Source organism: Callospermophilus lateralis, chromosome 9, assembly GCF_048772815.1.
Source record: "Callospermophilus lateralis isolate mCalLat2 chromosome 9, mCalLat2.hap1, whole genome shotgun sequence".
Taxonomy (NCBI): domain Eukaryota; kingdom Metazoa; phylum Chordata; class Mammalia; order Rodentia; family Sciuridae; genus Callospermophilus; species Callospermophilus lateralis.
In genome coordinates, this window is record NC_135313.1 from 45,457,456 (window position 1) to 45,485,185 (window position 27,730).

The following is a 27,730-nucleotide window of genomic DNA, read 5'->3' on the forward strand; positions in this document are numbered from 1 at the left end:
TATTTTAAGTGGGATGAGAATTGTAACACTTATCTAGATTAAGGTTCTTACACATAGGATAAGGGGACTGGTATACAGGGCTTTTCAAGCAAACAATACCAATGTTATAGGTTTTGCATGGATTTGTAATAATATCCAATAAAATATTATATCAACTAAATGGTATCAGTTTTATTCAGTTCTAACATGCTTATTCAATGTGGGAGAAAGCAAAAAAGTAATTAAATGCTCAAAACCTGTAACCAATTTTATCCAGGTCATAGCCAGACCCCAGATGGATATACCATGTGAAGGAAATACAAATTATAAATCGCAAAACTTCCCAAGAGTAATTTATGGGATTTATTAAAGCCTGAAAGGGTTTTCTAATTCCCTCAGTACTTATATATGTATTAAGTCTCAGGTTGTTTAAGGGAAAACAATCTGTTTTTTGCATTTATTTATTCAAGAATTCTTGAAGTATTTAGTGTGATAAACTCTACTGAAGGCACTGTTTCAATACAGTGTTTCTGTTGTCATTAGCAAGTCATTTGACAGATATAACTATATGTCTTCCTTACTTGACCCTTACACTCATCATATATTATCTATGTGGATTTAATACCAACATATGACTTTTATTTTTTATTTATTTATTTGTACCAGGGTTTGACCTTGGGAGCGCTTCACTCCTAAGCCACATCCTTGGCCCTTATAAATATTTTATTTACAGACAGAGTTTCACTGGGTTGCTTAGGGTCTCCATAAACTGCTGAGGTTGGCTTTGAACATGCGATCCTCCTGCATCAGCTTCCCAAGCTGCTGGGATTATAGTTGTGTGCCACTGTGCCAAGCAAAACTTTTATTTTTTTGACTGTTCATTTTAAAACAATCAGAATGAGATTTATCTTTGAGATTTATCTTGAATAATGTTCCTTTAGAAATATTTTTTTACATTCCCAGTTAACTATGATCATTCCTTCTGTTAACTTATATGGCTATATAGCTGCCTCTGTATTTCAAAATTTTGGACATTTTCCTCCTATCATCTTGTATGATTAGCGTTTGTGTTTAGGAGCTTATACTGTTAAGATTAGATTCTCAGTGAAATGCACATACATGGTTTTAATACATACTCTCAAACATCCTTGCATGTTGAATTTATTGTGTGGAACTCAAACCCCAGAAATTTCTAAAGAAATTTAAGTTAATTTAATTATCTTTCAAATTAAAGTTCAGCATAAGTATTATGATATTCATTACTATATCCCTGCACATATTAGTTCTATAAGTTTTTAACTTGAGAGGTCTCAAGTTAAACTTTAGATGCAAAACAGAATATTTCAATATAAATAAAGTTATTTTAATAAAGAAATATAATGTTTTTGAATATTTTATAATACTTATAAAATTATAAGTAATATTTTATATATTAATATAATATTTTGAAGTATTTCACAAGTCACATAAGGTCATCAACTGTAAATGTCTCCTAACTTTAAATCTTATTTCATATTATTAACTGTATGAAATTACTTTTTTATTGTTCATTAAATTCTGACAGCCTTTAATTTTTCTGTGTCATCCTTCAAATTTTCCTCATTTTTTCTGCTTTTTATCACCAACAATAAAACCAATATAATCACTTGAAAAACAAAATCAAGGACAGCAGCTTATTAAGAGGAGGGACAGAGCATTGCCACATGATGTTAACCCACCTACTCTTGACTTAGAAAGCTTAGAAATTAAAGAAAAGCATTCATGTTCCTTAATCCCATTTATTGTCTTGTGAGTTTATTAGTTCCAAAGTGACTAGATTACTTTGATCTATTTTAAACTGTAGAACATTTTAAAGAATTATAATTATGGATATCTTCACTGTAATCTCAGAAAAATAATATGACTTAAAATTTTGAAGACATTGTGTGGGAGTAAAATTTTCAATTTAACCTCTGTGATTTATAAAACTACTTTAAATAACTATCTTCCTTTCTTGTCCAATTTCATCTTTTAATACCACATTACATATGAAGTTATAATCTCAGACAAAACAAAGTTATAATCCCAAAGTTTTAATCCCAGACAAACTTACTTATATCGAATATGACAGCTTTCAGGTTTCATTGACCTTCATGGAAAAAGTAAATTGAGCCTTAATGTTGTCGTTAGATTGTTAAGTTATAATTAGCAGCCTTATCACAAGACTCTTATCCTCTGTGTCAAACCCACAAACTTGAGCCTTAAGAAAGGAAAATAAGTTCCAAAATATGCAGACTCATACCCATTCAATTACTTTGAAATAGTATTTCAATAGGAAATTGTTCTGTGACATAATCATTTTGCTAACTTCATTTTTGTCCCTTGAAAATCTTTTAAAAACAAGCCATAGAATATACTCAGTAGCTTTAGTGAATACGCTCTATGAGAAAAGGCACTCTTCCCCAAGAGTTAATTAAAAATAGTTTTGTCTACTTATTCAAGGTCCTATCTCTGATATAAATTGATCAGGAAATTATTTTTCAACCAATGTTTAGATTATTTATTAGGTTTTATTTGATATCAGTTCTAATTTAGGTTTAAAAATTGATAAACATACAGTTCATTATTTATTCCTGGTTTCATTTCCACAAATATCTCTTTATTATAAGAAAAAAATGTTAAATTATAAATGTGGCTCTATCTTGTCAATTGAGGTAAAATGGAAATGGCAGAATAGTTTTTGAATATTACCTGAAAAAATTATTATAACAAAATGAAACACACACACACACACACACACACACACACACACACACACACACAGAGAGAGAGAGAGAGAGAGAGAGAGAGAGAGAAAGAGAGAGAGAAAGCTGCAATAAGTCTAGGCAATAAGGCATCTCCAAAAACCTACAAAATGAATAAGTGGCCTTATATCACCAGTATCATTAGCTGCATGTGAGATTAAATTGAAGATAAAAGAAAAAGAAAGCTTTATAAGACAGAGAATCTAGAAGTAATAGTAAGAACTTGTCACAAAGGCAATATGACAGCTATCTCCTGCAGAAAGTGACAAGAAAAATTTCAGGTATTTCAATTTGGCATTGAATGCAAAATATTGGAGGAAGATTAAGGATGCTGAGATGGCTCCAAATGTAAGGATCGCAGACACATCCATAAACTATATGTCTTGGAGAGTATCTGGGAATGTTCCCAAACACAACACCAAGGAATCCAAATAGAACAGAACAGAAACTCTAGAGTAAAGGAGAGAGAATTTTAGATACGAGAGAGAGAGAGAGAGAGAGAGAGAGAGAGAGAAGCAGATAACAGAAAAAAAAAGAAGTCCTGCAATGTCACTAGAAAGAGCAGACATATTTTTAAAAAGTAACTTATAATAATAAAAAAAGTAGTAAAGCTACAAAAGTAAGTATATAACAGCAGTTCTACTCCCTCTGAAGAAATATTCTAACATTTGCAGTAAAGAGAAATCAATTAAATATTAGCTACAGAAAAGGGTTGCTTTCAAATTGAATTTTAAAAGTGTTAAAAAACTATAATCCAAAAAAAACCCTGTTACTATTTACAAGGTTATTAGTGAGCTTTTTCTACTATTTGTTTCTCTTCCCTATCCCTTCATTTTGCGAGAGTTGTCTTATAAAAATCTGCCTATATAAATTGTCAGAATGCATAATAAATGTGAACTATTTTGTCATTCAAAAATCCTTAGCCTTGTGTTATTTGTACAGAGAAATATATTCAATGCCCAAGAGCAGTCATGATGCTGAAAATTCTTAAACATGTCATGGCTATTTGAAAATGTCTTGATAATAGACTAATGAGAAAGATATTCACTGATTTATTGCTTATTGATATGCAGCACTTTTCCTTTTGACACTCTGTCTGGGTCAATATAAATTCGTGTTTTCATGATAATTTTCCTGGGTATTTCCAGTACATTTGCCTTTTTGGCTTCTGGCACAACTTGTACCTGTTGAAATCTTTTCTTTTTAAGTGACTAGGTTTTTTTCTTCATATATGAAGAGGCTGTGTTTTCTCTCCCTATTTCAATAATTTTATCAAGACTGTCTTTTTATTATTTGAGCCAATTTCTCTTTAAAATATGTCCTCAGATTTTTTTTTGGAATATTTTCTGCTCATTGTTCAATGTTTCTTCTCTACCCCTTCCTTCAAGAAATTCCAAGTTTATTCATGTTGATCTTCTTTGCTTTCTTCCTATTGTTTTAATCTTTTTCTTCATTATTTTATTCTTAGCATTATTTTTCCCTTTCATTACATTGCCTTATTAAAGGTTTGATGCTTCTGTTTGTTCTTTGCTTTCTTTCCACTTTTCATAGATTCTGTTTTTCTCCAAGCCCTGTCAACTCTTTTTGATTCTCCTTCAGCCTCACTATGGCATTTTTGTATAACCCTATTTTTGTTTTTGAATTGTCATTCTTTGAGATTTTGTTACTTACATATTGTTTTAGCTAGTTTATAAATAATTGGTTACATCATGTGACCATTCATTTGTACTATTGTGACTACAATTTAAATTTAATTTTTTAAATTGTCAATTGACCTTTATTTGTATGCAGTGCTGAGAATCAAACCCAGTGCCTCACACATGCTAGTCAAGCACCATACCACTGAGTCACAACTCAAGCCAATACATTTTTTGATAATTTTGTTGGAAACAATAATAAACAAATACTGTGTGTAAAGCTAGAGATCCAAGTATCAGAGTGCAGTTCTCTAAACTCAAAATTATCAGTACTATGACATTACTGAATTCTATGAAATGAAAAAATTTAACTCTTTGGTCTTCACTAGTGAGTTTTAGACTGCCTTCATACCCAAAATAAACATAACTTGCATGAGAAAGCTTATTAATATAGATTCAAACTGAAATTGATCAATTACACTTGTGGCAATTTAATTTATTAAACAGAACACTCAAATGTCTACTATTTGAAAAGAGGATTTTTAAAATTGAACATGATAATTTTGTTTTATTAATTTGTAGTTAATGATAGGAGAAAATAAAGATTATTTTTTTCTTTTTGGTCATTGCCATTTCTAATATTTTCTTATTGCTGTATTGATTTTCTGCTTTCAATTGTATTGGTAAAACTTGCAATATCTAGAATTTTAACTAGGGTACCGGATTGCTTTTTACTTTCAATACATATTTTTTGCTTCTTGTGCATAATTTTAGATTATATTTAAATAATTACTTTAGAAATGTAATCTTAATACTTACCTAATTGTCCCCTTCTAGGAAACAGAAAGCAAATTGATATTTTAGTGTCTGATAATTTTTAAGGTGCTCCTATCTTAAAATCAGTTATCAAAATTAAGATATCCCATTTAATTCCAGAGTATGTAGCTTACAACTAGAAAACATTCTCTGACCATGAAAAAGTTTGGGAAAATATGACAAAGAAAAATGCATTAATGTCGGAAGATACTAATGTTGAGAGACCGTTAACTCAGGTTGCCAATACCATCATCACATAAGATCTTTGGCTTATGTGGTCTACAACCAAAGAAGAACTTGTTCTAATTTCTGATAATAAACTTAATTCTGCTTTCTTTTAATTTACACTTCATTTCCCGGTACATTGTAACACTTTTGGTAGCTACACTGTGATTGTGATTCAGAAGGGTAATTAAGTTTATAAGGTAAACTTCTTACCCTATAATCACCCTATTCTCACTCAGTATACTATGGAATCAAAAGATAAGACATTGATTCATAAACATAACAGGATCACCTTAACATTTCCTTTCTTCTAAATAGAGTAAGTAAAATTAAATGAAACAAGTAGCAGTGGATGTTTTTATCAAATAAGTCTAGAGTATAATATCTTTGTTCTTAGTACTCTGGGACTCTGAAACTCAGTTTTTATAGGAGATAATCCATAATAGAAAATCAGTTTATAAAATATTTTTCTTTTATAAGGGAGACTAGAGAGCTATATGAAAAGCACTAAATCAACTATAACATAATAATAGTAAGTTGCATGAAACATAAAGTCACATTATTAATGTAAAAGAACATTTTTTGAGTAAGTGTAGGCTTTACAATAAGCAAAAAGGAAGAGTGACACATTTATATAACCGAGCAAATAGTAGCAAATTATCAGGAGATTCTTTCTTCCTAATTTTAATCCCAGTCTCAATCTCACCAGCACAGGTTGAAAAGTTTAACCCATCTCTATTTGAATATTGGACTGATAAAGAACTGTTTAGTCAGCTTTTGCAGCAAACAAGAGACCTAACAAATCAATTGTCTTTTCTAATTTAAATTATAATTTTCCTGATGCTTGCCACCTTTTAGTGGATAGAGAGATATATACTACATATTGTATATATATATATATATATATATATATATATATATATATATATATATAGATTAATATAATACATGTTGTATTGATGATAAAACAGATGTACAATTTTTTAAATTATGTCCTAGACGTGTTGGATGTTATGTTAGGAGATTCTTAATTCTATTTACATCCTCTGTTTTAGGAGGCAATCACCCTACTTAAATGCAGTGTATAGGTTCTGACCCACTTTGATGAACTAGTTGTAACACGTGTGTGGCAAGAGTGAAGTCTTCCAAGTCGTGGACAAGCTCTTGAGGTCTCCTTCATTCTCACTGAGGCAACTGAATCTCCAGCTCAACACCAGCAAGTGCTACTTAGGCTGTCAAGTGCTGCTGGGTGGAAATTGCAGGGGAAACATGCATGTAGCTCACTTGCTGCCACTGGTAAGAGGACAGGGAGAGCAGGCTTTTTGTGTTACCATGCCAGTATCATGTGTTGTAGGATAGGGAATCTTTGCCCAGAATCCACCTATGCTGGTGCAGTTTAAACCAGGCTCACCACAGACTATAGTGTGGGTGGGACATTGCAGCTGCCTCTACAGATCTGATCTGCAGCCAATGGGTGGAGTTGGGAGACAATTTCCCCGACTAGGTTTCTGGCTGCTTGCCTTTTTCACTAGAGGGAGCAAGGTTTTGTGTGTATGTGTATGTGCACAGGCTAATTAGCTAGCTACTGGTTCAAGTTTGCTGATGTCTCCAATGCCCAGTTGAATATATATGACAAATTAAAGGAAAACTCACACAGTTGACCACACTGTAATTCCTCCCAACCTGATGTTTCTAAATAATCAACCTTCTTTTTTTTTAGCTTAAAGTCCTTTTATATTTGTTTAATTATTTGAAGAATATGTAAGAGAGAATATGTAAGAGATATGTAAGAGAGCAGAAATGAATATGTAAGAGAGCAGAAATGAATATGTAAGAGAGCAGGAAAGTTTGAGTCTATGCCATCTTGTCCCTGAATTGGAAGAACTGGCAATTCTCAACGGAGCAATCAAACTTAACTGTTTAAGGCATTGATCCTTAAAGCATATCTTTTATAAAACATAAAGTGAGATTATTCCTTTGTTCAAGTCATCTCCTGGGTCCTATTTCACCCACATTAAAAACCCTTGGCCCATAAATCTTTGATGATCCAGCTCTAACTTGCCTCCCCCTCTTCACTCTTTCTACTTCAGTGGTAGTCGCCTTCTGCCTCTGCACCTGACCCACCTCTACATCCTGAGCTCTGTACTCCCACCAGGCACTGTGTGGCGGCAGCCTCACCTCATTCAAGTCTGCTTACAGGTCACCTTCTCAATAGGTCTTCTTTAGCCACTCTCTATAAAATAATATTTGTTATCTTTTACTGAAGAGGGCCCTCTGAAATTTCCTGAGCTCTGCAATGTTAGCTCTGATTAAAAAAAAAAAAAAAAGAAGTCTTTTAAAACTGAAGATAAAATCTATATGGGCCTTCATCCTCTTTTACAACAAGAATTGCTTGAACAATTATATCAATAATACAGTTTATTTGTTGATGTACAAATTTATGATTGTTAAAACATAAATTCTTCTCTTTTAACATGTGTGTATTGGGAAAAGAAACATAGTAATTAAAATTATGAAATGAAGCACAATAAAACACAGTGAATGCTGATAATCCTGGTGGTGTTTCTTCAGCTATGCAGAGGTTATTTGTGGACTGCAGAGCTGTTTTAATATAGAGGATCCTCTTATCTCTGCCACAGCTTACCCTTACTCATTCCTTCACACAAAACCAGTCCCAATTTCCTGTAGCTTATTTATGAACCCTTTTATAAAGAATAGATAAATACTTGAGAATGAAATTACAGGTTAGAAAATTTATCATGCATTATTGTAAGATGTAATTTTAAAGTATCTCTAAACATATTTATTATAAAAATTTTCAGACTTTATTATAGAATGATATAAAAATCTTTGAATATTTATTAGCTATAAAATTTATCACACCTTATTATAAAATGATATCAAAACATCTATCCTTCTCCAATTTCCTCACCACACTCCTGGTTAATTCCTTAGCACATATTTCTTAGTCTACTGCAGTGGTCTCTACAAAGACTGTGCCACTGTTTTCTCTCAGTACTGTTTATAATATTAAATACAATGAATTTAAATAAAATTTTAATTCATAATTAAACTTTCAAAATACTTTGACATATTTTGTCCTTTTATTCTATAGAAACTCAGCTTATTTTTCACAAATATATTGAATATTTGCCTCTATTCTGTTACATTATTTTCCCTGTAATATCAAATTTCCTTTACTACAATATTTGTAACATCTTTGTTGTCATATCCATTACTGATCTTCCATTCATATTTTACATATCATTATACTATCTTGTGGTTTTAGTGATAATTTTACTATGAATATTTTAATTATAGTTAAACACTTCATTCCTAGTCAATAAAATCTTCGATCAAAGGTATTATTGAATTATTTATCTCTGCCATTCCCTCAGAATCTAATATGTCGTCTCCAACAGAAACTATATTTGAGAAACTTAATAATCATATTCTATTGAAATCTACACTTGCTTATTTTTTTAAACACTTAACATTTAAAACGTTTTTAAATGTTTAATTTTGTTTTAAATTACATAGTAAAAAAATTCCAAATAATGTGAAATTAGACAGAGGATTTTTAAAAAAGCATATCTTCTTGATTTTACTTTAGCTTAATACATACAAACATAAATAGGCATCTATACAAATACACATAAGCACACACATGCATATATACCATATGTGTGCATATTCATATATACACACACATATATACACACATATACCTTTTATATGAATTCTAGCTATGTAAGAAAAAATAAAATTCTACTATAAAATGTTTCTCCATGTCATATTGATATGATTTGTAGATAATTATGTTTTTTGTCTTCTGTGTTTTTACACAAATTGAAATAGTGTTTGAATAAGCATTTGGCATAGAAAATCCTGCCAACTTATTAACTCATTTTTTAAAATTTTTACTTTTTTTATTAGTGCATTACAGTTTTACATAATATTTGGATTAATTCTGACAGAATCATATGTGCATTGAATTTAATTTACTCCATTTCAGTCCATTTTCCCATTTCTCTCCCCTCTCCCCATCCCTATTCCCCTTCCTGTATTCTACTGGTCTACTTTTCAATCACTTATTTATTTATTTTTAATTGATACTTTATAGATATACATAAAGGTGAAATTCACTGTGGCAGATTTTTACACACACATGCATTGATAATATAATTTGTCAAATTCATTCGGCATTTTGATCTATTTTTCTCCTCCTTCTCACTCAGTTTCCTCCTACTACACTAATTTTTTTCTCTATAATTATGGTATTCAACATCCCCTCCCTTTTTGCCATTACTTTGATCTAGCTTCCACATATCAGAGAAAACATTTGAGTCTTGAGGTTTTGAACCTCTGCAATTTGTTTTCAAATTTAAAAAGAAAATTGTTAGGATATGGTCAAATATAAATAGAAGAAAAAATAATAGTCTAAAATTTCATATAATCACCTGTTTAGAAAAATTATGACATTATCCACCTTCATTTCATAGTATGTATTTGTCAGTTGGGGTAAAAGTACATACTAAAAAGCATACCTAATTAAGGTTCATCTAAATTTGAATTATAACTATTAAAAATAGCTCATATATCTTCATTTTCTCCTTAATTTACTTTAAGGCATAGAATTATCATTTGTGGGCTGTAGTTAGAAGAAAGCAATTTTTTAAATAACTCTTAATAGGAATTCTGTTAACTTTTTATAGGAGTTCCTTAAAGAGTTAATAATTATTAGCAGACCTACACTGAAATCCATGAGAATTTTTAAATTCATGACTATTTTAGAATAGATTTTGTCATAAATTTATCATATTTTATTATAAAATGACATAGCAATGAGTATGGCTAGAGATTGAGTATATGTAAATGTTTTTGTTATAGCCGGCCTACTGTTCTATGAAAGGAAGAATATAGCACATTTACTAATTGTCTTCTGGTTTATTCCAGAACTGAATGATTTCTTTGTTAAGTCTCTTTCTCTCATCAGAAGCTTCTGTTAACTATATATGCACATTAGAAAAACATACATAAAACACAAGTACATTTTTAAAATTTATATTTGTTAAGAAATTTCAAGTAAACTCTTCCCCTGATTAGAAAAGAATTTGAATCCTGTGGTTTTTATTCCTTAACATATTGTTATGGTTTGGATGAGGTATCCCCCAAAAGTTCCTGTGTTGATGTAGAAATATTCAGAGGTGAAATGATTGAATGATTGGGAGCTGTAACCTAATTGGTCTTTCCTACTTTGAATGCACTAATTGGGTACTAACTGTAGGCAGGTGGGGCATGGCTGATGTTGGCTCATGACTGAGGGCATAATCTGGAAGAGTTTATATTCCCTGTGGACCCTTCCCCTTTCTCTCTCTGCTTCCTGAATGCCATGAACATGAATGGAGCAGCACTTCTGTACCACTTCCTTATCATGTCTGTCTCACCATGGCCCTAGATCCCTGGAGTCAGTCCATGGGGGACTGCACTTCTGTGAGCTAAAATAAACTTTTCCTCCTCTAAGTTGTTCTTATCAGGTAATTTGTTCACAGCCATGAAAAAGCTGACTAACATATATATCTGGGTGCCCATAAACAAAAATTTTCTAATCTTTTGAAGCAAACTAATACTACCAACTCTGAAAAAATATGGAATGACCAATAAATACTGGATTATATAAAGTAAAATAGATTTTTGTAATAATGGAAAGTAGAGTTTTTAACATGAAAATAAAATTTATGAATGTCTAATGATGCATTCTATTCTCCAAATGCATTTAGCCAGAGAAACATTCACCTTTTATTGCTTTCTATGCACCCAACCATGATTCTATTGAACAAATATTTTCTGAAAAACTAGTTGCAGAAATGCTACCCTAGAAAAGTAATATTCCTTAAGTTAGTGAAGTTTATTGGTTTTGCTTTGTTTTATTATTCATTTTGGAAACCATAAGAAAGCCTTAAAGATATTTTTTCAGCAAGTAAATGTCTGTTAATGGTTAATCCTTTCTTCTTGCTTGCATGTCAAAATTGTATATATGATATCTAACTTATTAAACTATGATTTACATTGCATTTAAATGGTAAACTTTTTATAAAACTTTGATTTCTAATTCACATTTTGTTTCTCTTAATTCTGAAGAGGGCTCCCTAGCCTAATATTTATGTGCTTCTTGACCCTGTATTAAAAAGTTCAAAATAATCAAAACATTTTTGTGCTCTTATTCATTCCCCCAAGTTCTCAGATTTGAGGAGTCCTCAACCATCCCCTGTGGTTCTGGCAGAGCAAGAGGAAGAGTTGTCTTTGTGAAATAGCCTGGAAACTGCTCAATAAGGAAAGCCTGCTCTCTAGAAGAAAACACATCACTTAGTTTTGTCTCAACAGAAGGACTGAAATTCCTCTGACTCAGATCTTCTCTGGCCTTCCTGTTTCACCAAATCAGGCTGGAAATCACAGTCAGGAGGAGTGAGGAGTTTCAGTCAATTGATTAGAGCTCTGTAGCCCAGGAAGAGAAGAGAAGAAACTCAGGGATGGGAGGATTCCTTCATGGAGAAACACCTGTGAAGTTCACGGCACAAGGCACAGGCCAATGAAAACTCTGAGTTCATTTATTTATTTTTATCATTGTTGGGCACCAACCCCAGAGCTTCACATGCTTGGTAAGCTCCCAACTATTAATGCTACACTGACAGCCCAGAAAAAGACTGAGTACAGTCAGAGGATGACAGATCTTTCCACTCCCATATAACACCACATCAAGAGGACTCCCTTGTGTTAATAGTAGATGAAGCCTGACAGAACTGCAAAACACAGATGTCCCCTGAGTAGATATATTTTCTGAAGCCCCAGATCAACAGAGACAAATGTGAGGACAACAATGTGAGGCTTCTAATGTTTACAAATATAAGAAACATCAAAGAGAGCTCAGCTGCTACCCAAATTAACATAAATTACCCAAATTAACATAAATCTTTACACTAATGGCATATTTTCCTCAACCTGATACAACAGGTCTAGCTCCCAATTAAAAAAAAAATTGCAATGGATAATAAAGGCAAGATAAAACAGGAGACAAAGAAAGCATCAGAACTGGATATAGAAATAACATAGATACTGCAATCATCAGACAGAGGTTTAAATAGCTATCACTACTACTCTCAGTATTGTAATGGAAAAATGACAATTGTATGTAAGCAGAGAGATGAGAACTCTTAGGAAATAATTGAAAGTAAGTGGTATAAATTGCAATCATTGTAGCAGAAATGAAGAATGTCTTTGATGGAACATCAATAAGCACAAAATTGCTGAGGAAAGATTCACTGAGCTTGGAAGTTAGCTCAATAGACTCTTTTCAAGCTGAAATGAAAAAAGTAAAGGAATGAAGACCAAGCAACACACCATGAAATGTAAAATACAAAGAAATGTGAAGCGTACACATAATTGGAATACCACAAGAGAAGGAAGAAGGCAGCAGAAAACGTGATTGAAGTAATATTGACTGAAAACTTTCCAAATTAGTGACACACACCCAACTTCTGATCTAGAAAGCACAGAGAACAGGAAAAAAAAAATGCACCTGCATATATGTGTATGTGGTGTGGGCACATGCACACACCACACACACAAACACACTCTCTGAGACACAATCTAAATTCTAGAAATAAAAAAAAAATAGAAAATTTTGAAAGATGCAGAGAAAAACAACTTGTCTGCAAAAGAAGAAGTGAACTCACAAGATTAGAAATTGCACAAGGAAGAAGGGATCTGAGTATTTGAAGTGCTGAAAGAAAAAGGAAATGAAATAGATATAACCTGGAATCCCATATCTGGCAAAACTCTCTTTCAAAAGTGATAAGTGAATTCCCCAGAAAAAAAAGAAACTAAGCTAATTCATATCTGACAAACCAGATAAAGGGATCAAGTCTCTAAAGAAGCATATCAATATTACACGTGTATGCTCCTAACATGTCAAATATTAGTGGTTAAAAACTTAAAATAGAAAAAAGATAAATCAACTATTATACTTGGAAATATTAATATCCCTCTGTCTGTTACAGAGACCTAAGGTCAGAAAATCAGCAAAGATAAAGGCAATCTATGTAGCATCGTTAATTTACCTGGTTTATTTAATACTAGAGCAATGCTAGCTTCATGTATTGGATCAGGAAGTGTCCTCTGTTCTTTTTTTTTTTTTTTTCCTGAAAGAGAATATTGAGAATCGATAGTATTTCTTTTTTTGATGTTTGTTATAATTCATTATTAAAACCATCTAGGCTTGATGATGTCCATTTTGGGAAGGTTTCTAATTGTTCATTTGACTTCTACAATGAATTATGAAGGTGATCTGTTTTTCCTTTTGGTGCTGGTATTTGTTCAAGAAATTAATTTATTTCATCCATATTACTACCTTTGTGGGTATATATTTGCTCATATTATTCCTTTATTATCTTTGAATTTCCACAAGATTAGTAGAAATGATGTCCCTGTCATTTTTTTATATTAGGAGTTTATATCTTCCCTTTTCTTGGTTTAACTTAGCTCCAGTTTTCCTATCATCTTTGTATTTTTTGATAGATTTGGGTTTGCTATTATCCCAATATTTTTTATGTATTCATCATTATTGATTTCTGTTATTTTATTACCTCTTTTCTTCTTCCTTTGTTAGGTTTAATTTCTCTTCTTTGTCTAATTTCCAAAAGTACAATATTATGTTTTTGTGCTTCCTCTTTTTCTGAGAGAAGATTGAAAGTGAATGATATACTATAAGTTCATTGGGCAGAACTCTGCAATTGAACTATGTCTACAGTGTCAGCACCCCTCCCCTACAAACTAACCCTGTTCTGCTTTATTAATACTTTAATACATAGAATACAGGAGACAAAAATTCCAAACCAAAACTAGGCTCCAAGCAGAAACAGCTAGAGGGGCCAACAGGTCCCACTCAGGGACAAGTATTTCTAAATAAAATCAGAGTAAGATTTCAAAATGATGGCTTAGAAAAACTCAAGCTTATGGCAACTCTATAAGTGTGATTAAGTCAGAAGTTTTACAGTGACAAACTGAGAGGCATTGGTGGTTTAAACTAACACTTGAATTACATTGAACTTCATGGGATTACATGGAGAGGTAGACCAAAAGGACTAGCTTCAGCCTTTTTACTCAGACTTTAAAAACCAGGAGGGCTTGTAATGAGATCATCCAGGCACAGAAAGAAAACAATTGCCAAAGTTGTTCTATCCAGCAAATCCATCATTCAGAATTGAAGAAAAAATAAAGACTTTCTACAATAAAAACAAACTTTAAAACGTCTGTATAAATTCATGCATTTAGTGCTATAAATTCCAATTTAAGTACTATTGTCACTGCATCTCATGAATTTAAATAAATTGTTTTATTGCCATTTAGCCCAGATGTTTTGTCTTCAGACTTATTTGACCTATAGGCTATTTAGAATTGAATATAAAAATTTTCAACCCCTGGGAATTATTTAGCTACCAAAATATGATCTGCCTAGTGAAGATTACATGTGAATTTCAAAAAATATGTAGTTTCTATTGTTGTGTAAAGTGCTTTATAATGACAATTAGATTAAGCTAACTTCCCATTTCAGCTCAGGTATATAAATAATTCAGTTTGATTCAATTTACTTTCGCCATGTAGAACACGTCCTGAATCTTAACAAACTTAAAGAATAAAAAACTAACAAAATATATTCTCAGAAAACGATAAAATTTAAGTAACAGAAACCTAGGAAATCTTAGTACTATAAATATCTAACCATCTGTAAGTTAGTTTGGCAATTTCATTGTTCAATCTTTTCTGTCCAAATCCACTAGCTCCAGTTTCAAATGACCTCCTTAAAAAGAGAACAAAGCTCTTTTGTTTGTTTGTTTGTTTGTTTTTTTTAAACTTTTGGCACTCCTCCAGAATAGTGTTTGAAATTACTTAACACTGAATTTTAAAATCTCTTATTTATTTATTTTTATTTCTTTAAAGTTATGAGTCTATTTTCTTTTCTACCTTTAAGAAAAATACTTTTTAAAATAAGACTTATGCAATGTATGCTCTATTTTTTTTTCATCACTCATGATAATTTGGAAGTTTTAGAGTTAAGTAATTTAAACCAATCTCCTGCTGGTTTTTGACCATTTCTCTAAATAAGGTAACTTAAAAATTAACTGAAGTGGTGGATGAAAATTTGGCTATCAATAAAAATCAGTACAAGAAAAATTCAGAGTTCTCATATGTTATGGTTTAGATATTAGGAGTTCTCTAAAAGCTCATGCATGAGACAATGCAAGAATGTTTAGAAATGAAATGATTGGGTTATGAGAGTCTTAACCTAATCAGTGAATTAATCTCCTGATAGAAATAACTGGGTTGTTCCATAGGTAGATAGGGTATGGTTGGAGGAGGTGTGTCCCTGGAGGCCTGCCATTGGAATATATATTTTGTCCCTGAAGTGTGGAGATATCTCTCTCCCCCCCCCCCTCTCTCCTCCCCTCCCTGGTACCCTATCCTGAGCTGCTTTCCTCTACCACACCCCTCTGCATGATGGCCTGCTTCACCTTGGGCCCAGAATTAGGATCTATGGACTGAGACTTCTGAAACTGTGAGCCCCAAATAAACTTTTTCTCCCATAATATTGTTCTTGCCAGGTCTTTTGATTATAGTGGCAAAAAAACTGATTGAATCGTCTTGTAAAATTCTATCATTCTACCTGTAGTCGATTAGGGGGAAAAAAGTTCTTAATCCATAATCTCTAGCTATTTCTAAATCAAAATAACAGTTTAGCTTCTATGGATATTTTCTTCTGATCTCCTTGCAATGTAGTACTACTTTTTCTGAGAAATCAAAGAAGAGTAACAAATTTCAAAGTTAGGGGGAGGAGCTAATAGAAGAGAAGTACTTTAAGATGGAGGGAGAGAGCCAGGGAGAGTTGACAGTTTTGAGCAAGGTCATCCTTGAATTGGAATTTGCATTTGAGGCCTCACTATGCAAGTTATACAAGCTGTCTTTCTTTCTTTCTTCAGTTGATTTATAAGTGCTGCTGTGGGCAGTTACAGTTTATTTACAGCATGGAGTTATCTGACTCTAACATACTGCACTTGGCAATTAGAAGTCATCATGGACAGGGAAAACCACAGCGGGCCTGCTCCGGCCAGCACAAAATCCAGAGAACAGAAGGGGAAATGCAGGAAAGAATTCCTTAGGAATCTTAACAAAGAAATAATTATTCTGAACTGGGAGTAAAGACACTAGAATACAACATTACAAGTGTTTCTACTCCAGCCCTGGCCTCAACTACTCTGAGAGAATTTTGTAAAATTAGAGAATTTTGTACAAACAATTTTGTAAAATTAGACTTAGAAACTAATTTGATTAATGCTCTAAACTTATTTTACTTTTTAAAAAATTTGATACATCAAAAGGCCTACTTTAGTGACATGCTAGCTCCATCAAAAAATAGCCCATGCCCCCTGCCAGGAACATGCTCACTTGGGTCATCCAAGTCCCCCCTTGAAACCTATGTACCATTTGTGTCTCTTAAACCTCACCCCAGGGGCAAGTGATCCATACTCATGGATTTTCACCTTCTAGATTTCTGGGGTCTACCTCCTGAAGAAGAGTGACCAGGGCAGGGCAGCCCTCAAGTGGTGATGAGGAGTAAGAGCCCCTAGTAATCAAATTTTCCAGTACCACATTCCCCACTCCTGCTCCAAAGGTGTTAAACTACTTGCCTCAAATTTAGCACCCAGGACGGTTCCTTCCCTTAGAAAGCACATACACATACACCCATATAATTTTTGTTTTTATATTTAAATATAAAAATGCTACTTTGTATTGTGTTATAAATGAAGGACCAAGCACTAATAACTTTCTCTTTTCAGGTAGGGTTATATATCAGTTTACAAAGATTTGTGTTCCTGGGAACACATGTAGCACCAAGCAAGGAAAGTGCTGTAGCAGGAGACCAGGATATTTCCCTCCATGTATTAGGGTTTTCTAGAGGAACAGAATCAACAGCAAGTATTATTATAAAAAGGGCATTTGTTAGATTGGCCTCCATGACCAGAAGTTGCATAGTCCACAATGGCCATCTGCAGGCTGGGATCAGCAGTGGTTCCCTAGGCTTCTTAGACCAAAGGCTTCTGGAAACTCCCTGGAGAATCACTGGTAGAGTCTGCTTTGGAAGAGTGATGGAGCAAGAGCTTGATATCCTCAAAAGATCAAAGCAGCAACCAAAAACCTGTTCAAGAAGAGCTGAGCTTGCAGATGCTACTGCTTTCTTATTCTTCAAACTTATATTCCATCCAAGCTACCATCCTATTGGACAATGTTTCCCATGCTTAGGGAGGTTTTCCACTTTAGTTCACTATCCTACACGTTAGCCATTCCTAGACAGACCCTCACTGACACACCCAGAAGCCTCTTAATCACTGGCATGTCTTAATCCAATCAAGTTGACAATTCAAATTGACCATTACATTCAAGGGCCTCCGCCACCCAATTGTCTATAAAAAGTTGGTTATACCTTAAGAAATAGACCTTTCCACCACAAAGGGGAAATTCTAACCTAACCTCACAAGGGATCCTCCTTCAGCTACTTGAAGAAAAATTTTCTACTCCACAAATATGCTGGATCCCACAGCTATGCCTAACAGACAGGCACACCTGAGGGGGCATTGCTCAGCTTCTTCACTAGCACTGTAGAAAGCTTCAGGGATGGGAAAAAGAGTGGCTGGGTATGGAGAGAATAAGAACTTAATGCCTCTATCCTGGCCAAAGAAATAAAGATTAACTTGGCATGAGGAATTAAAAAAAAAAAGAGCTTGGTATTCTACTATTTGGGTTAGAACCTGGGCAAGCATGAAACTGAGAGGGTGAAGAGTTGGAGTGGGATAAGAATTAGGAGGGACTTGATGGTTGAGGTCTAGTCCTCTTAGTTTTTGTACTGGAAGTGCTCATCATAGTATAATTGAGAAGATAAATATGTAAGAAGGCTTCTGTCACTAAATAGGGGTTACACTTGATAGAGGGAAATTGTCTTCAAAGTAACCCTTCTGTTCCTGCCCTACAGTTCAGTGAATGTGGATGCAGGCACTGCAGTTGACCATGCCAGCAGAAAAGTGGTTGATGTTGGAGGTTTTTCAGAATCCATTTAGGTGTCAGCCATTGTCTCACCCTTCTTGGCATCATAGGAACAAATGTGGTACTAGTGCCACTTGCTTAGTTCCTCAATGACCTTCTCAATGTACTTCAGACCAGTCTCCTCCTTCATGACTTTGGTACTAAAGTTGGTAAGGCAGCCTGAATCATTCCAGCTCCAAGGAATGGGCTTGTGATCAAAGGTATGCATAACTCCAAAGTCTTCACAAACACGATGCAAGATGAAAAGGGCCAACCAGAGTTGATCTGCCAAATGGATTCCTTCAAAAGGTCCCGCCTGGAATTCTCACAGGGCAAGTATAACCTTAGCATTGGTCTTCATGATTGTGGCTTTATCATACAAGCCCAGGTTGTAGCCCAAATAGTGGAATATCAAGGTCTTTTTTTTTTTTTTTTTAAATTCCTGATGCCAAGTTAATCTTGCTTTCTTTGGCTAGGATAGAGGCCAAATCTTGCTTTCTTTGGCCAGGATAAAGGCCAAAATTGTGGCAGGGCAATAAGCCTCCACAATATCCACACCATAGATTTTGTTGGCTCCCACACCACAGTAATATGAACCTTGGGCATCATGAAAGCTATTGAAGGCCAACTGAAGGGGTGACAATCTGCTGCCACGAGAGTGTACTCCTGCTCCATACCAAAACAGGTGTACTGGTTGCTCACCACGCCCATTATCTGTTCACAAGTGCGCTTTAAATTGATCTCTCCAGGTTTTCATTATACTTGAAAACTTCAAAAAACACTAGCTTGTTGGGATCCTTAAGGAAGGGGTCCTGAAACATGTCATCAGGGACAAAATACATGTCATTATTGGAGCCTTCAGAATGAAAAGGACTAAAGTCATCAAAATTCAACTTGGGCAACTTTTCTTCACATTTGGGCTCACAGTCCAGGGTTCAGGTCTTGCTGCTAAGTCCTTCTCCAGTACCATCAATCTCAATATACACAGTTTGGATTTTCTCACCCAAGGCAGGGACATATAAATCTGCTTGATACATTTGTTCAAGTGGGAACTTGCTGGGTGGCCATGGTGGAAGGTGTTCTAAATGGTGGGCAGGTGGCCATTGGCTGTGAGAGCAAGTGATGAGGTAACTGTGCAGCTTGGTTGCTCAACACTTCTCCCATTCTCTTCTTTCTGTAAGCTGACTTTCTAATGCTTGTTGCTTTCTATACTGTTGATATTGAGCATCTCTTAAATATATTAGCTTATTAAAATTTGTCATGTTAAGATTTTCTGAAATCTCCATTATATGCTAAATTGAAAGTTTTGATATTTACCAAGGAGAATGCAAGGGTTATTTATAATGTATAACTTATATAGGAAGTAGAAATTCTTCTCAGGAGAGACTGAAAAACTGACATAGAAAAACCCATGTCATATAAACCACCCAAAGTGGATCAATGGGACATAGAAAATTTAAACAGATCAAAGTCAAGCAATGAAATTAAAGATTCTATCAAAAGACTACCAAACAAGAAAAGCACAGGACCAGATGGACTCTCAGCTGAGTTCTACAAGATCTTCAAAGAAGAACTTTCACCAATACCCCTTAAATTATTTCACGAAATTGAAAAGGAGAGAACCCTTCCAAACTTATTCTATGAAGGTAGAATTACTCTGATACCCAAAACCAAAAACCAAAGACTCATGGAAAAAAGAAAACTTCAGGCCAATATCCCTGATATGATAAACACACTGATGCAAAAATTCTCAGTAAAATACTGGCAATTTGCATACAAAGACATATTAAAAGTTAGTGCACCAAGGTCAACTGGGTTCATCCCAGGGATGTAATGTTGGTTCAACATATGGCAATCAATAAATGTAATTCAACATATCTATAGACTTACAGACAAGAATCACATGATTATATCAATAGATGCAGAAAAAACATTTGACAAAATTTCAGCATCCATTCATGCTCAAATCACTAGAAAGACTACAGATAGAAGAAACATAGCTTAATATTGTAAAAGCTATATATACTAAACCCAAGGCCATTCTAAATGTAGAAAAACTCAAAGCATTCCCTATAAAAACCAGAACAAGACAGGGATTCCCTCTTTTACCACTCCTATTTAACATAGTCCTCAAAACCTTAGCCAGAGCAATAAGACAAAAGAAAGAAATTAAAGGGATATGAATAGGAAAGGAAGAGCTCAAACTATCTCTATTTTCTACCACATGATTCTATATTTAGAAGATCACAAAACTCTTTAAAATGTACCTAGAACTCATACAGGAATTCAGCAAAATAGCAAGGTTTTAAATCAATACCAATAAATCAATTGCATTTCTATACTCAAAGATATATCAGCTGAAGAGAAATCAGGAAAACTATCCCATTCAAAATAGCCTTAAAAAATAAAATATTTGAGAATAGACCTAAAAAAAGAGGCTAAGGACCTACATAATGAAAACTACAGAACACTAAAGAAAGAAATTCAAGAAAATGTCAGAAAATGGAAAGATCTCCTATGTTCCTGGATAGGCATAATCAACATTATCAAAATGGCCATGCTACCAAAAGTGCTACACAAATTTGACACACTTTCTCTAAAGATTCCAATTATGTTCTTCACAGAAATAGAAAAAGTAATTATGAAATTCATTTGGAAAACAATGAGGACCAGAATAGCCAAAGCAATACTTAGTGCAAAAAGTCACAGTACCAGACCTTAAATTATACTATGAGCTACAATAACAAGAGCAGCATGGTATTAGCACCAAAACAAACATGAAGACCAATGGAAATGAATACAAGATACAGAGACACACCATATAAATACAGTTATCTCATTCTAGACAAAGGTGCCATAAACATACTCTGGAAAAAAAAAATAGCCTCTTCAACAAATGATGCTGAGAAAACTAAAAATTCATATGTAATAGAATAAAATTGAACCCCTACTTCTCACCCTGCACAAAACTCAACTCTAAGTGGATCAAAGAGCTAGGCATTCCTGGACCAAATTCCTCAACAGGACTCTTTAAATGCAAGAAGTAAAATCAAGAATCAATATGGGATGACATCAAACTGAAAAGCTTCTTCACAGCAAAGGAAACAAGAACATGTACAGAAATACTACAGATTGAGAGAAAATCTTCCCCACCAATATCTCAGATAAGGTATTAATTTCCAGGATATATAAAGAACTCAAAAAACTTAACATCAGAAAAATAGATAACCCAATCAATAAAAGGCAAACTAAGCAGGCCCTCACAGAAGAAGAAATACAAATCGTCAAAAAAATTACATGAAAAAAATGTTCAACATCACTAGCAATTAGAGAAATGCAATTAAAACTACACTGAGATTCCATCTCACTCCAGCCAGAATTACAACTAAAAAGAATACAAGTAACAATGTTGTAGAAGATGTGAGGCGAAAGGTACTCTCGTACATTGTTGGTGGGACTGCAAATTGTTGCAACCACTATGGAAAGCAGTATGAAGATTCCTCAGAAAACTTGGAATGAAACAACCATTTGACCCAGTTATACCATTTCTCAGTCTACACACAAAAGACTTAAAAACAGCATACTACAGTGATGCAGCCACATCTTTATAGTAGCTCAACTCACAATAGCTAAGCTATGGAAACAACCTAGTTGTCCTTCAATGAACGAATGGATAAAGAAAATGTGGTTCATATACACAATGGAATATCAGTCAGCCATAAAGAAGAATAGAATTATGGCATTTGCCAGTAAATGGATGGAACTGGAGAATATCATGCTAAGTGAGCCAACCCCATAAAACCCAAGGCCAAATGTTCTGATTTGTGAATGCTAACACAAAACAAGGGAGCATGGGGAGGGGAATAATAGAAATAATGGGACTGGATGGATGTAACAGAAGCAGGGAAGGGGAGAGAAATAGGAAGGACAGTAGAATTAGTTGGACATAACTTTCCTAGCTTTGTATTTGTATACATAACCAGGGTAACTCCCCACTATGTATAACCACAAGAGTATGAACCTAATATAAAAAGTTATAGTTTATGTATGTATAGTCTGCCAAAATATATTCTACTGTCATGTATAACTAAAAATAAATAAATAAATAAAACCCCATGTCAAACAAGAAAGAGGAACCAGAATTCATTGACTCTATAATAGAGTAAGTTTCTTCATAAATTAGCAAGTTAAGGAGTGTCCTCAGGAGGATGGTCCACAGGGGGATGAGATGCAAATTATTAGTAATCACAAAATTTCAACAGTTTTATGTACTTCTAGATGTTAATTCTCTACCACTGGATTGGAAATTATCAAGTTCACAGTTTGCACTCCCTGTGTAACACATCCTTATAATTTCAACAGAAACAAGGCATCCTAAGACAAAAGATAATTATCTCAACCAAATCAGCGCTACAGATAAAAACAATTTATTTCCATATATTAGGAGTAAATTAGGAGTTTGAATAAGTTATTTTATTTGGTTCACAAGTCAAATCACAATTTTGTTCTTTATCTCATAATGTCATCATAATGTTTTTATACTTGCTTTAGAAGATCAGTTACTCAGTTTGTCTTGAAATCACTGTTAATAATGCTACAATATCACAATATGTTGTAGGACTGATCAGTGTTCTAATTTTCACATTGTTCAAATAACCATCATGGTACCAGGGTTAACTGAGAAATGTGAGAGATCTTTCTGGGTGGATGAAAGTTTTTTTGTGTCAAGTAGGGTGTTGGTTACATGAAAGTAACATCAATTTTGCAAAAGTTGATTTATGATACCTTTAAGATTTGAGCATGTCATTATTTGTAACTTATACGGTAATAAAATAATTTTAATACTGATGTTGAGATACAGTTAATGAGTAATAGAGTATTGAGTGTGTTCTACGTTACCTACTTTTATGTCTTTTAACTTGGAGAAGAATTACTTTACAACAGAAGTATATTCAAAACAGGAAAGAAAAACATTATTATAAATAAATAATAAAAGCAAAGACACACCTGTGATGTAATTATCCGGTTGTTACTAGTAACATAACGTTAACATCTATGTCTCATTCTTGATGAAACCAATCTGAAAGCTTCATAATCCTGAAGATAAGTAATAATCATTGTCTTTAAAAAGTATTTTTAACATTCACTTGTATTTTAAGTCAAATTGTAGAGTCTCTATTAGAATATATCTCCAAAACCCATCTTCAAATCAATTTTTATTCAAAAAAGACATGTACAGAAATCATATCTTTAAAAAATCAGTTTGTGCTTCTGTTTTTTTCTCAAACCTCAAACATATTTGAGCATATTTTTATAGGACATGTATATTTCAGGGATTTACTGCTTTTGATCCTTCTTTTTGTATTTAAAGTGTACTCTCTTTTCATATCATTGAAAAGAAAAACTCATATATGCTTTTCTGAAAAAACTTTCATAGTTGACCATTTAAGTGCTTCCTTGATAAGGTTTTTCATATAAGTAGTATAATATTTTCTGTTAGGACATTTTCTACTGAAGATCACCAGTTTTGTTTTAGAATAGTTGCTTAAAATTTCAGTTAAACTAACTACAATAGTTCCTACACACATAAAAATCAGTGCATGATATGATGTCATCTAAATTAGCTGCCACATTATCATACAGGTTTTCTTTTCTCTTTTTTTCTTCTGTACTTCATGTTTTCAATAAATATTCCTTGGAAGTTCACAGCATAAGAACTCTCAAAGTGAACAACGGACAATGGTCTGGCCCTTTTACTCACTTAATTATCTCTCTCTCTCTCTCTCTCTCTCTCTCTCTCTTTCTCTCTCTCTTTCTATCTATGTATCTATGTATCTATGTATCTATCTATATATATATATATATACACACATACATATATGTATAAACAAACATACACACATATAATGTATTGCATTTAAAACTATATATATATATATACAAAAGTGTTCATGTGCATAATTGTACATTGTTTAATAACAAAATATTTAATTTTGTAGTGTGATTATAGTAGAAAAAGGTAATATCTGAATGATCTTAATATGCTCAAGTAAATTTCTATCACATAGTACTTATTATGGATAGAAAATTAATACATGCTATTTGATTATTATCAAATAGTTTCATATTTCAGTTGCTATCACAGGTTTTTAAATTATTCATTCCCTATAAATATTACTTTTTCTATGATGCTTACTTTTTGTTTGTGTTTTAATTTTTCTTATTAAGGTTTCAGAGCTTTGGGGCAGATGAGTGTTTTTCTGGATAAGAAATCTGTCTCTTTTTAAAGAAGATATATTCATCCATAATAGGGTATTGGGTGCCACTTCTTGGACAAAGCCCTAAGATTTCTGATGGCTGCATATTTTCTAAAAAGCTTGGAAAATGGGATTCTAATCAAAGAAGAGATCTATGAAAATGGACACTAATATTTGTAGTTTTAGAAGGTGATGCTTTTGGTCATATATATAATGTGACCTCTCTGAAAATTGCTGTACTTTGAAATACTCTTACAAGGAATAATTTCTCTCTTGTTATTTCAGTGTGTCATTCTTAATTTCATATTTCAAAGATTGATCACTTTGAAAAGACTATGGAATAATTCAACCTAAAGCCTTTTAAGTGCTAGATATGTTCACTGTGCCTATCTAAAGATGAGAGCAAAATATTAATTGTCTTCCAGATTTTTACTTTTAACTATGTCATTATATCAGGTAATCACCAGGCTAGCACAGGTTTTAAAATAAATTCACCAAGCTTTGAACGATCATTTTGCATATGGCAAAGCCCTTATTGATTATTGTCCCTTCCCCTGTCTTTGAGAAGTCATGTTCCTCTACTGTCACTTCACTTCTGCTACTTAGCTTTATATTGAATGATGGATCCTCCCTGCCTGCTGGAACACACAATTTGTTACTCAGAATCAGAAATCCCACTGAGAAAAATAACAGAATTTAAAAGTCACAAAGTTATGTGGGCTACTGTCTTATTTTATCACTGAGTAAAGTAGGGAACCATAGGGTTTGGATTTAATCCTAAGTGATTCAAATGACACAGGTGGTGAGGAAGACAGGATGAGGGCTCATGTCCATTGGTTCACAACTCCCTCCTCCTGTACTTTCACTTTTATCCAAAGTTAACACATACCTTCCACTTTATGCCCCTCATATTTCATTTATGAAACGGATGAACTCAAATAAGTCTACCTCATTACCCCATCTTGTTTCACATTTCATTCTTACATTCCCTGAATCCTATAGAATGGAAAAAGTAACTCAGGAGGTTGAGGCAGGAAGATTGAAAATTTGAGGCCAGTCTGGGCAACTTATTAAAACCCTGTCTTAAAATTAAAAAAAAAAAAAAAGCTAGAGATTTAGCTCAGTAGTAGAGCATACTTGAGTTTAATCCCCAGTATTAGCACAAGAACTAATCCTGCACGTTGATCTTGACCCAGCACTAAATTGCTATATGATTTAATGCAGCCATTACTTACTTACTGTGTTTTTTCTGCATTTCCATTTTTATTTTACTAATAGCTCATTTTTATTAGCAAACATATATTTTGATGAATGAAAAAGAAATAAGACATGCAATAAACCTAACATTTAGATTGTTATCCTAGACTACTGGTTAGTCAGCAGAAGCTTAAGAATAAAAAAATGGATGGATGACTTGGTGACAGCTGCATTTTGAAAAGTTCACTTACATTAAAATGAGAAGTTCAGTAAACTAGATAGGGACCCATTGTGGTACTTTACACAGGCTATAATGGTAGCTTTATTTTGTTAGTTTATGTTGATGGAGATGATCAGGCAGAACTTTAGGGAGTGAAATAGGAATTATAAAGTATTGGTCAGAGAATCCAGAGAGGTAGAGGTACTAATAATGATGCATAGGTTTATAACTTGCTGATATCTGATGGCTGTGTATTATATGAAAGATGCTTACTGAGATAGGAAAGGATGGATTATTATGGGGCCAAAGTTTTTTATGTTTTAGTTTTGGGCATGTTGAACTAAAGTTGAAGAGGCTAAACCTGCAAAAGTAATGGTTAAGAAGCAGCTAAAGAGGTAAAAGGGGATAATTCCAAGAAATTATTATATTTTAGTCTAGTAGGTATGTTTTAATACCATGCCAACTTTTTTGAATTTTTTTACAAGTAAGTTTGATTTAGAAGATTATACTAAATATTTTGCACTTTGCTATGTAGTATAGGGCTTGACAAATTTTTCTGCAGTTAGATAGCAGATATTTTAGGTTTGTCCATATAGTCTTTCTCAAAATTACACAATTTTTCCATTGTAGCAACCAAACACAATATGTGAACTAATGGGTATCCCTGTGTTCCAATAAAAAGTTTTCTGGATCCAGGCATCAAGCCAAAATTTATGTATCCCCAAACTAGTGTATAAAGCAGATGCTGCCAAGGTGGCTGGAAATGAATATGCAAAGAAAATCAAAGGCATTAAAAAACTATTTTTCCAAGAAGATGCTTAATATTAATATATGAAAAAAGAATCCTAGTAATTAAAATTTTTAATTTAACATTCTTTTGAATATGAAATAAATCAAAACTCTATAATTGCCCATACTATATAAATTTTCCAGAAGTATATAAATGAAGCAGATGTTTAAAGGCTCAAGTCTACACATGTAAGTGTAAATGGAGTGGTGTATTAGGGTCCTCTAGAGGAAGAGAACCTAAAGGAGGTATTATTTTTATTACTGTGCCTGATTTGTCAGTTAAGGACTTAAAATAAATGAAAATCTCATGTTGGATATCAAGATCCTTTGACTTTTGTCAGGTCCATTCAGGTGTATGTGCTGAGTATGACACCACCTCTGGTCAAACACCTGCAGCAGGGGTGGGGCCAGGTGCCCTTTGCTTGTAAGTCTTGTTCCTTTGGCCCCTGGGGCATTCACCTTAACTGACCACTTGCTTTGTAACAAATGCAACATATTCCTCCTGGTGTGTTTGAGCCATATTGCAAGCTCATTGCTCCCCAATGCCAACAGTCCATTCTAATTGACCACCTCTCCGGTATTGATGGGTAAGATGATAACATATACTTCCACATAGATTTTAGATGGTGCTGAAAGAAGAATGACTGTTCTATGTCTTATTTCCCTTGAACTCTGCCCAATGTGATAAAGCTAGAA

The 27,730-nt window shown here is 33.5% G+C and overlaps 1 pseudogene; it reads right to left on the bottom strand.

Annotated features, from left to right (window-relative positions):
• Window positions 1-18,383: 18,383 nt before the first annotated feature.
• On the bottom strand, window positions 18,384-27,554 carry LOC143407532 (glutamine synthetase-like; annotated as a pseudogene).
• Window positions 27,555-27,730: the final 176 nt, after the last annotated feature.